At 39.8% G+C, this 12,692-nt stretch overlaps 1 protein-coding gene across 6 annotated transcripts in view; it reads right to left on the minus strand.

Annotated features, from left to right (window-relative positions):
- The window catches only part of LOC308199627 (uncharacterized protein), a 209,103-nt gene that overhangs the window by 180,430 nt on the left and 15,981 nt on the right, over positions 1 to 12,692 (minus strand). The window contains exons 1-2 of one of the 6 annotated variants that reach the window (XR_013954757.1): positions 2,686 to 2,700; positions 1,304 to 1,599 (exon numbers count right to left, since the gene is read on the minus strand). The exons of 4 other annotated variants lie outside the window; for them this stretch is intronic. The gene's annotated coding sequence lies outside the window, so the exon portion shown is untranslated. Of the gene's footprint in view, positions 1 to 1,303; positions 1,600 to 2,685; positions 2,701 to 12,692 lie in introns of those variants that run through there. One more of the 6 variants, XR_013954753.1, reaches the window with a different exon arrangement.

Genomic DNA, 12,692 nt, shown 5'->3' on the forward strand with positions numbered 1-12,692 from the left:
AGGGCCAGATTTGGAACTTTTCCCAGAGAGCAGCCTACCTCTGAATGCAATTACCCTCCTCCATAATCAGTTTGTAAGATGTTTTATTTCAAGTTGTTTTTTGTGTGTGTTGTGTTTTGTTTTCCCATTTTTATTTTGTTTACATTATGGGTCATATTTAAGTGCTAGTACCTCGATCAACAAACTCTACCATTTCCCCATAGACACATCAGGCTACCTATGAGGACACAAGTGACACAGACTTGTGCAAAGGACATCCTGGGAGTGAGGCACCTTGAAAATTCCACTGACGCCCAGCTCTGAAACATCAAAAGAGCTGCATGCAGTGCATATGGTGTCTGCACTGGAACAGGCTCCCCAGATAAGTGGCCACAGCACCAAACCTGCCAGAGTTAAGAAGCATTTGGACAATGCTCTCAGACATATGGTCTGATTTTTGGGTGGTCCTGTGTCAAGCAAGCCAGGAGCTGGACTTGATGATCCTTGTGGGTCCCTTCCAACTCAGGATATTCTATGGGTCTGCACAGAGCAAGTGCCACTCATGCTCACAGACATATGCTTGTGAAGGAACAAACTACAAGATAATATACTTAGTTTCCTTTTAAGTGTACCTATGTCTGTGTAATTATACATACGGTAGGCGTGGTCTTTTCATACTCAAATGAATATTTGGTACAATCTTCCCTATTCTATCTCCAAGTCTGAGTGCATGTTTTGTGATTCTTTAATTTCTATTTTTTTTAATTGCAATTGCCTGAGCTTTTCCAGCAGTTGGACTGCATGCAAATCAAAACAGATTTTTTGTTTGTTTTTAAAGAAAGTCTAACTCTCACGGCCAGAGAATTAGCAGTCTCCGGCCTCCAGTATACCATAAAGTCTCAAAGAACAGAAAACCCATCAAGAACTTCCTTTTTTTTTTTTGTAAGTCATATGATTTTAAATACAGTTTAAAACAGTTTACTTACACTGCTGGGCAACACAGAATGCTGTAGTGGAGTCCAAACTCTATTTTAAAAAATATATATATCACCAGTCATGAATATTTACAGAGAAACTGGCAATCCAAGTGCAGTCCTTTTCTATGAAAGTAGTAATTTAACAGGTCTGTGCATGTGTGTCAATTCACCTACTTGTTTTAAATCAGCGTTGGTCATTCTTCTGTTAAAGCACCACAAAGACCAACTCCACAAAGTTATGACACCAAATATTGCTTTGGTCAATCGGAAGTTGATTCCTGTTACCCAGTGCAAGAACACGGCCCCCACCTAAGTGAGAGCTATAGGAACCAGGGTAATGAAAATACCTTCTAAGGGGTGCCCCTTGGAGGTGTCCCACATCAGGCAGTGCAGGCAGCACAAGCAGCCTCCAGATTCATTATCTGAAACCTTGAAGCACATGGAAAACGCCACATTCCCAACACAGCAATAGAGGGGCACCATCATTCCTGTTGCTTATCTGCAGGAATCTCCTGGGAGTGCTTCTTCCTGCATACACTGTAATTCCAGAGGCTGAATCAGAAAAGTCCATGTTATATTTCATCCTGTTAAGTGTCTGTGTTACTTTCAGTCCTTCCCTCTCACAAGAGATCTGAGAGAATATCTGGAAACAGAATAAGCACAGAAGTAAATACGGGCTCCCCTTTAAATGTAGTGGGCTTGTTTCCAAGGCCACACAGGGAAATAGAGGGACTTAATACTGTAAATGAGCTACAGCCTCAGTCACCTAATACATCTGCAGCAACTGTTTTGGCACCATGTAGTTGAGCCAACAAAGTTTTTATTTAACATCATTTGTATATATAACTTTTTTTAATGACCTACATAGATGCTACTATGCTATAGTGGCTTAATGTGGACTGGGGAAAAGTTTCAGTTATAGAAGCTCTCTCTATAGATTTAAAATCTTTGTTAGTCTTGTGTCTGCCAGTCTAGTGAAGCAGCCAATTTGGAAAAGCACCTTGTATGAATACTGCAGCAGTCTGAGCACTGTTGGCATCTTCCAACATTTAACAATGCATAATATCTCCAACTGCATAGCCAGCCCATCCACAACAGTTTTATGCAATATTTTTTTGCATATATTCTGCGATACATTGAATTCCTGGGCAAAAGCGAGCTCAGCCATGTTTATCTCCTGCAGTTTGGAATGCAATTCCTTCCAGCTCATAAAAGCAACAAAGTAGAAAGGAACGCTAATATTTATTTTGTTCCCTTACAGACACACATCTTTCAGAGACACCCTCCCTTTGATCATCCAGAACACACAGGAAAGGAAGGGAAGAGGACAGGTGAGAATCTGACTGAAGATTTTTTAGTTTTTATACTTTTACTCAAGAGCATATTTACTGCTAGTTTAGCCCCAAACAATCAATTCAAAAAATTATCTAATCTCAAGGTGACAGCAGACACATATTTGGGACAGGTTTTGAAGATTTCCTCAGCAATTTTTCGGAAAAATCTGGCCATATTGCTAGTGATGCTGTTAGTCTCCTGTCTTCTTCATTGGGTTGCGACGTTAGTCAGAACCCTAAACCCACCTGTGGAGCCACCTCTACTGCCTGACTAGATTTGAATCTACATCTTTCGGGTGAGTACTGAAATGTAGTACAGCTTCAGAGGATACAGAGACAAGTGTTTAAGTATTCATTTCACACTGCTAGCACTACAAAAAAAATCCTTCCCTTACCAGAATAAGGTATCTGTGAGCCCTTTATTGCTGTCCCATGCCTTTTCCCAAGCCTAAAGGAAATTAAATGAAGACAAGTCTCAACCAATCTCATAGCCACCTAAGGAGACAACCTGCCAACCTGAATTGCACCTGGAAAACAGCCCAAGCTCATTGTTAGAAATTTGTATTTAAAGTGTTTAGTTCACATTATGAATGGCAGGTTTGAGTTCACATGTACTCATCCTGAACTTTATGCTTGTGATATGGAAACAAACACCTTCAGATTTCATAATGCTTAAGACAGGAAGACTAATTCTGATGATATTCAAAATACTCAGTGTTGTGGTGTGCCATACAGGTCAGTCACTCACTGTCCTTCACCCAAATACTACTCATTTCCCTCCACCCTGCCCCACACTCCAATAGCCTTCATCTCACGGACTTCCCAGGTTAAGCCCACACAGCCAGCTGAGCTTCAGGAAGGGCGAATAGTCAAATATGCACAACGTAGACATTGCAAAAATATATTCCATTTCACCAGATTTTGTATCCCAGTATTTGCTGTAACCCTTCTCTCCAGTACAACATGCAGAAACTCATCAGGGGATATTATACAAACAAATGGCATCCAGCAGCACAAAAATAATCCAGATCATCTCATCAAATCAGCAGTTTTGGAACTAATCAGCATATAGAAATACTCCTGGGGAACTTGGAGATTCTCAACAAATCCAGAATTTCCCAAGCTGAATTGCTCATAGGAAATATTTCTGGAGTGAGAAACTGAAATAGTTTTCAGAAAGCCTTGGATACTACCTGGTTATTTATATATCCACTGCTTAGACTTGTATGAACTAGTAACTGCAGCATACAACACAGACTATTCTTCTTCTTCTGTTCTTAATTCTGCTTTTACATACTCATTCTGGAATTAAAAATGAAAAAATGAGATAAATATGGGACTCAAAACTTCCCTTATCAGATTTGCTAAGTTACAAGAGGATTCTGAAGCACAGCAGCACAGCTTTGTGTGTGCATGAGGATCTGCCCTGCTGAGTGTATCACCATTGTCATTCAAATCAGCAATTGTTAGAGAACAAGTCATCAACAATTACATATGAGAGTCAAATTCCACACACAGACCTCAGCAGCTACAAGGTGGTTGATCAGAATTAAGTCCCATAAACTCAAAACAGAAGAAATTTTGCTCACGCTAACTTTCATCAGAAGCACAGAACTGCTACCTGGCTATTGATTAGTGTTTTTTTTCATATTAATTACATCTACATTCAGAATGGTAGGTATTGTCAAAAATAAAAATGGAGACAAGTCAGTTGGAAATGGTCTCAAACACACCAATAGAAGAGCACTGAACAAAGCAAAATCTTGCTGAGGAGTTCTTGACATAGCTGTCCTCATGCAGAGACTAACAATCATATTGTATACTATATTACATACTATACATATAGACAGAGCACCAATAGAATGGCCCCAGTAACACACAATTACTTTTGACACCAGCAATAGGTTTCCTGGATTTCTTCCATGATGTATAACCAGAAAAAAAGTCTCTCTCACATTCAGACATGGAAAAAAAAGAATCAATTTGCTCAAGCTTATTTGAACTGTGCTTAGCCACAAGCTGTCCTTTCTCATTACATCATTCCAGCTACTACCAGGCAGAACTTCAGCTGCTTTCACACAGCAACTATAAGCCTTTCATTTTTTCTACTATCATTTAAAATATTAATCATTTCCCTATTAAACAGCAAAGATAAAAGACTTTGGCCCTGTCTGTCAAGAAACTAAACCATACCCGGGAAAATTAAGTTGTGTTTGTGTTCCATTTAATTTTATTGCTTCCAAATGCTGCCGTTTGCCAATAGGATGTACTTGAACAGGAAGACAAAACCCAGCACACGTTCCTGAATGTATAGAATGCATATGAACATAATTAATTGATGAGAACTATAATTAATATGCAAATAAATCAAGTGTGAGCATCCCAAAAATGTATGAAGTAATACTAGACATGAATTGACTTCATACCCAGAGACATTTGTTCCATTTAAAGAAATGTTAGTCATGTGGTAGACTCGTGAGGGCCCAGAATGTCCCTGACAGTCCGGAGTGCAATGGCTTTCACAAGTAGCACGTGCAGGTGGGACTTATTTTACCACAGTAGCTTTATTATAAGTTGCTGAGAGTTCTGTGTCAAATCAGGAATGAATTCTCCTGCCAATGACAAAAGCAAGAATTCCTATTTAGTTTTTGCTTAGTACCATGACCAGCATATGATTTGTGTATGTCTATACTGTGGACTGCACACTGGTAAAAGGATGCCAGAGTTAGTGGTAAATAAAGCAGCAGAGTACCAGAAAGCCTCTAGCTGAAGCAACTCCACAGTTAGCTTTCACAGCTACACTGCCAGGGCGGCCTGACTGCTGCCAGTACTTCAGCAAGTTCTCACAAACCAGGGTACTACTGCTCCCCAAACGCTGCACTCCGCAATGGAAGGAAGCATCCTGAGCGCATCCTTTGATCTGACTCCCCAGCTAACTGCAGCAAGCTGGAACAGAGGCATTGTGAGACAGGAACAGAATATGGTAAAAAGAATGCCAATCCACCGCAGTGTAACTTGATGCAGCCACATCTTACATACAATGTAGGGTTTTACACATGCGCGCACACACTCTCAAAAAGGGTACAATAGCAGTGGGAAAGGCTCACATAGTATAATAGTTAAGGACTGGTAAAAAGAAACTTAGAACGCAGGCGGAGTTTATTTTTTGAGATTTAAAGTAGGGATTTAAGACATTCCCCATGCATAGTTTCTGGAAAGTACGCGTTCAACATCTTGTTGACATTTCACAGCTATACCTGAGCAAATACTTCAGGCTGTTGGTGATTATTTACTGTAAAACATACAACTACTACAGAATATTTAATTTCAGTAAAAGAGTGTTCAGGTGAGGAGACCTGAACAGGGCCCACACTACAAAACACTACAGGTAATTCAATATAGCACACATAGAAGCCTCCAAGCATTTAAAGCTAAAGGGCAACACTTGGACCTTGATGACAGGTAGCAACCCATGGGGCAAAGAACATTGCAAGCCATGCCTACAATTAACAGCCCCCAAACAAAATTTGGATCAAAAATTGGGGTACTAGTAAAGACCTTCACAAACATAGCCTTAAGGTTGAAAACACATTTGCAATCCCTTGCTGTCATCATTACACCTTGTTCTGGTATGACACCTCTAACAGATGTTTCTAAAAATGTGTATTTCAGAGTCTTCTCCTGAACTCTAAGAAGCAAAAGGCATCCATTAGCTGCTCTTCTACAGGCAACCAACAGAAGCACAACACACTAAGTGCTTTACAACCTCAAATCTAAAACCTCTTCCTCCTTGCTTTCTCCAGCTTTCCACATAAAGTGCTGATTAACAGGCCCACTTTAGGAAGGCAGCAGCCAAAAGGATTACCCTTTCTTTTAGGCATCACTGGTATTTCAGTATCTAAAATCAATTAACAAGCTGTGTCTATTAAGAGACCCATGAACAGCTAAAGAAAGCTGCTTGGACTTGCCTCTTATCAATTCTTAGCAAGAAAAGAGTAGTGGGAAGCTCTCTTTAACAGGAAAATTTTCTATGTATTAAATTATTGTGTTTATGCCATGGAACCAACTCTTTGTTTTCCTACAAAAAAGAAATGTTTTTGTTTTCTTACAGTAAATCATGCACGCACTATGCAACCTGGCCTTCTTTTCAGGGAGCTGACTGCATTTGCATAAACAATATCAGTCTAATGTTTATCAAGTCATTAATTCTTCATGAAAGCATACAGCTGTATAAAAAGGCTTCTTTTATGCTTCGAAAAATTCAAGTGTGTTATTAAAAAACACATAGCTGCATGATTGTAGATCTTGGAAATTAAAGATCATCAGGGCTAGCAAATAAAGCAATCAAAATGCAGAAAATTTATGGAGAGTTTTTCACTGATTTGTTACTTGTTCCTTATTGTGAGGTGTATTTACATACAGATAAAATTCCAGATCATAAATAATACAACAGAAAGTTGTTTTTTTCCCTAATTTGGCTAATTTCATAAAAGACTTGCAGTGACATTATAAAAATATGCTCATCTACAGCTTCTATAACTGAATCAGACTGGGTAGAAAAAATTACCTCTACGTTTCTCCTTCGGTCTTCCCTTCATTACATCCTCTATATCCTAAAAAAGAGTACCACTCTAAAAGTGTACAACAATCTTTAAAAGTAATTAATACAAAGCCTTATAACTGGACACAGGTGCAAGTGACAGAACTTTACCACAAACTTTACTCTAAAACATTTAGATTTCTCACACAACATTTTTATACACTGGAAGTTATTCTTTCAGGGAACTTTTGAAGGGGATGTGGTTAAGAGGTGAAAAAAATGAAAGCATGGTTCTGCCATCAATTGCCACTTTATTGCTGAAGTTTCCTGCTTCACTGAGTGCCTGGGAGGCACACACACACTCCAAACACTAACCTATATGATACTGGATGTCTGTAATGTCCAGAATGCCTCCTGACAATAATAAAGAGCCTCAACTTATTGGTCTGGCATTTTCAAGGGAAATGGAGACAGTTTGGGATAAAACTTGGCTCTTCCCAGGTGGAGACAGTCTGGTTATCACTCAATCACAGGGTGCCTCCAACATAAAAAGGCAGATAAAGAAACAGAAAAGGCAAAGACAGCAAATCCTTTTCTGCCATCACCTCAGGATTTAATGAGAAGTCAAGCAGTCTCCTCTTTCTCATATTTAAATAGAAAGACTTCAGGCCTGTGCTAGAGGCCATCAACTTCTCCACCTGCTTCAGTTTTTCCCCTTTATCATCATGTGATGTATGTAGCCCAGCTTCTGACCTCCTTGCTCATATTGAATAGCACCCCAGCACATGCCAGCACAAACAATTCATGATAGGATGGACCCCAAGGCAAACACACAGCTCCACTGGCTACTACACACCAAAGTGTCTGCCCACAAGTGCTCTGTTCTAGGACAAGCACTGCAAACTTCCACTCTGATTTAGCCAGATAACTCTACAAAGGCTTCTTTTGAGTTCATTAGGGCTGCACACTGAAGAATGACACTTCAAAGTCAAGATGGTTACAGCCAAGCCAATACAATTAATACTTTGCAATCCAAGAAATCCATATCAAAAAAAACCCTTAATCTCCAGACAGCATGAAAAGTCATAAGATAAAGGAAAAAGACCATGTTTTCCACTTATTTTATAAAAGACACTAAAGCTTTTTCTACTAGCAATGAGGAATTGCCATAAATCTAAATGAAGAAAGCCTGTTCACTGAGCAAAGACAAAACCAGTTACTGTATATCACAGCAGAAGAAGGATCTAAAGATCAAAGGGTAAATACCATTTCCTGCAATGTGTTTTTCCAGAGTACAGCTTACTCAGCTCCTGAGTAGCTTTACAGTAGAGGAGGAAAAACTATGAAAGGAGGGAGTAGCATATGTTTAGGGTCTGGTAAATAAACACCCAGACACACACACAGAAAAGCCATGCTTATGTAGTGGAATCGATGTCTATGGCTATACAAAATGGCCCTCTTTTTTCCTGTTGTATCACTTAATATGTTCTTCTCCCTTATTAGCTCTTAATCCAGGTCAAATGACAAGCTTTGCTATGGATTCAAACTCCTAACCACATGCTTTGTTTTGCTATGAAGAGCAATGCTTACTTCATGGCTCCCAATGGCCAGCGGATAAAGGCCCCTTCACTACTCTATTCACAGCACGGCATGTAGCTCTCTCCCTAAATCTAAGAAATACAGTGCAACATTATGACTGTACAGAGTGAAAAACACTAGAAAAACAGCTACAAACACAAGCAAGCAATTTTATAAGAGCTTTTTGAAAGGTTTCAAAAGTCCCAGCTCTCAAAAATAAACTCTCTCCTCACTGGGTTATATCCTTTACCGGTATTGATTATTCCTTTGTATCACAATGCCTCTAGGTTTTCCTAAGAGCTTCTTACAGAGCACTAGGGACTGCAAGGGCTATGTATTCTAGGGAAAATGCAGTGAAAGGCAGAACAACAGAAGTGATCTGGAGTCCCTCACATACAAGCTGAACCTCTCAACAAGACATCCAACACAGCAGCTCTCAGGGACAAAGACACTTCTCTGTCACAAAGACAAAAGAGGGGGGTAGGAACAGACTTGCTGCTGCTGTGGGAGGGTTCGATACCAGCACTGGCTTTCAGAACAAACACACGACCAGGTGCTACAGCTTTTGGAGACTAGGAAGTGAGACCCTCAAAAACTTCCCACATCTCCTGTCCCATGGGAGAGTCCCTGAGCAAGCAGCTGCAAAGGCTGAATGCCCACGGAAACACTGATGGGCCAGGAGCTACAAGGCACAGCTCATTACTGGGACCCCTCACTGTTAGGGCCACACAAGCTGATCCCTTGGCCATACGACCATAGTTCTGCAGTCAGAAAGAGGGTATCCCCCAAAATACTAGGCAATCAGCTATTACCACGTAGTAACTGTGGGTGAAGCCTAACTTCTTCCAACAGTGACTAGTGCAGCCAGGCCAGAGCAAAGGGAGCTCCTTTGTTTTTAACCCAAAACAAGGGCCTGACTTTTTTTCCCCTGACAGCTAGGGACTGCCCTCCTTTCTGTTCAGGAAGCCAAGGCTAGTATGTTTTACATTCCCCTGACAGTCAAGGCTCTAGAGCAGGTTCTCCTTACTCAAGGAGCAGATCAATGAAGAGTTGGCTTCAGGCAGGTCTGAGCGAGACTCCCACCAATTTCGGACAAGGCTTGAAGACAGGGACAGTATTTGTCCTTGTTTATCTTTGTTGGAGGACCTAGAAGCAGTAGAGACCTTTATTGACTCTTCTTCGCTTTATGAATTATCCACTTAGGCCTACAAGCAGCCTCCCCAGATGCTTCCCTGCAAGTCCTTGCAGGCAGCTAGTGCAGCAGGAAGAGGAGCTGCAGGGCTGCACCTCTGCTGTCCCTCTCCTGTGAGCAGGATCTGCACCCACAAAGAACAGCCAAACCTCTCCACCACTCCTACTTCTGGCACTCCACAGGCTGAGGAGCCACATCTCTCTCTCAACATAAACACATGCCCTTGCCTCAAGAAGCACAAAATGCACCCCTCTGATCACTAACAGGAGTGAACTCTACAGAGATGGACTGACTTCACAATAATCAGCCTCTTTTATATGCATACCACAGTTACCTCATATCAGAACACCTCTCTTCCTCCTCCAAACGTGATAAACAACAACCTGCTTGCTGCTAATCCAGGGGCATTGTTTCTTACTCCCAAAAGCTCTGTCCTTCAAGCCGACATATCCTTTATTCTCACTCAGGAGAAGCAGGGTGGTTTCCACTAACTTTGCCTGTTCTATTGCCAAAATGGAAACCACTTTGTCCTCACACTGAACTATATCAGTATATTTAAATATCTTCTATCATGCAGGAACCTATTAGTTTTAGATAGCAGCTTCCAGCCAATGGCTTTCATCTGAAGTTACTTTAAAGGCTCCCCCATCCCAAAAAAAATTACAAAATCTGAGGAAGAATGGTGAAATTTCCGTTATATTAAAATGCCATCAAGCAAATGCAAGTTACTAAAAGGTAAAAATGTCTCTAGAATATCACAAGTACAATCATGTTTGGCACTGCTTCCTTGTCTAAATCTAAGGTTTCTCTTACATTATAAGCGTCTTCAGATACTATTTTTAGTATCTTCTCTGAGCATTAAACAATTCAGTCAGCCACTTAAGTATGTGAGTAGTCCCACTGAAATGCAAGCTAATTTCTTTCTGAATGCAAATTATCCGTAGTTCTCAAAAAGCCATTCAAATTGTATTTAAATGTAGAGGACCTTTCTACCTGCAAAAATCTGAACGTAAACAATTTCCTATCAAAGTTTATTGCAAGCACTTCAGGTAGGTAATAATGTTGACACTCATTGGCTTAGTTTTTGTTAATGGAGAAAATGTACAGAAAAACTCACTCCATTTACCAATCCTTTGGGAGATTTTCATTACTGGCCTTATATAACAGCAATTGAAGATAGAAACAAAATATTATTTAACAAGGTTTTATATGACAGCATAAAGAGTGACTGCTAGCTGAGTGTTGATTCAGACATATTTCTGCTAGGGTCACTTCCCTGCCAAAATATACTTCCAATAACCATACATAAATTTTATTTTTAATAAATAACCACTAAATGGTTGTATAAACAGAGTAAACTGTGGGTAACTGTAGTTTATAATGAATATCTGTTGTAGCAACATTAACAAATACCTCGCACAGACTGACTCCGAGTCAGTGCCACCATCACTAGCTTGTTGGTTGGTGGCAAACCAAACGATGTTGGAACACATCAGTGGTTTCCCCTAGTGAGAAATCTACATCCTCACTACATCAGCTTTCGCACTCCTGAAGTATCCCTCGTGTTTCTACTTTTCAGATGTTCAGCTTTGGAAGGCTTAAAATTTATAAAGGAATAGTCACTGACCCAGAAAGTCACTGTGGCAAGACTGTTCCTATACCCTGCCCAAAACATAAACACATAAAACACGCTTATGTGGAGGCAGTGTGTTCTGAAGTTTGAAATAGGAGTCTAGGATTAAAAAAAAAATCAGCTACCAACTCCTTGTGTGACCTTGGGCAAGTCTTTCAACACCCTTATCCTTCAGTTCCCAAACTGTGTAGCTAAAAAAAGTGATTGAAGGGGCCTTGTGAAGGTTATTGATTGATTGCTGCTTGCAAAGCCTGCCGAGATGCCACTGGGAAAAGAATTAAACTGTATGTGTTTAAAGAATCAATGTATATTATTAGATTATTACTGAAATAATGGTCAATATATTGCTGAAATAATGGTAAATATATTGTACCCAAAAAAATGAAGAAAAAAGAAATAGAAAAATAGTTGCAGATCATTCTGCATAAGGTGAATTATATGCAGTACAGTATACCTGATCCTGTAGCAGTAAAGTTACAGGAAGCAGAATGAGACCCTTTTGTAAGAAGGGGTCTGAGGCCCAGGGCAGTAAGCACTACCCAGAATTAGGCACCCTCACTCTTGAAGGGCTTAGTTGGGTCCTGCGCATTTAAGTCTTCACAATGGCAACCATTCATGAAATTTTCTTCAGGTAAATCACCCAATTCCTTCAAAAAGCTACATTGTAATTTTCTTGTTGCAAAATCAGTTCTATTTTTATGCTTTCATCAACCACATGTATGTTTAGGTAAATTCTGATTTCTCAACTATGCAAATATAAGAGGCATTTTACACTTTTAAGTACTGACACATTTATAACTGCAATTTCTCTAAAACGTCATTCAACCAGGATTGATTTTTTGCTGCATAGTGAGCAGAGGAAAGAGAAAGAAAGGAGCTATCAAGCATTCTTGCTTTTCTTTTTAGAAAGGAGGAAAAAAATAGGCTTATCTTTGGAAAGACAGACCTTTTAATAAAAGGATGAAGCAAGCATTAAGCAAATAGTATCAGCATATCTGGAATTCCTCATAATAATGGAAGAAATATTTAAGATGGCAGAGAAAACCTTATGGGTTTTCAAAGACTTCAAATGCATTTGATTGAGTGGGTCTTCTACTGATGAGACTGATTTCCTGATATTTACTGATTTATTTCCTGCAACTTACGGGTGCATGTGGTCCATTTGCATGATGCATTTAGCCTATTGTCCTTCCAAAAAAAAAACTAATCAGGCCACATTTTTCTTGACTTACTCTATGTCTCAGGATGTTTGCATCTTAAAATAGTAGTCATTCCTATCTCCCTGTGGCCATTGTATTTTTCCACCACGCATTACCAGTAAATTCTGTCCGCATTGTTATTGGTGTACTCAGTTATTATATAATCAAGATTTGCAATAAGTTGCATGGAATGCAAAGGTGCCTTTCCTCAAGTATTTCTCTCTCAAAACCAAGTAACAAAGCCACCTTGACTCCCCGTG

Source organism: Anser brachyrhynchus (genome assembly GCF_964034855.1).
Source record: "Anser brachyrhynchus genome assembly, chromosome: 9".
Classification (NCBI taxonomy): Eukaryota; Metazoa; Chordata; class Aves; order Anseriformes; family Anatidae; genus Anser; species Anser brachyrhynchus.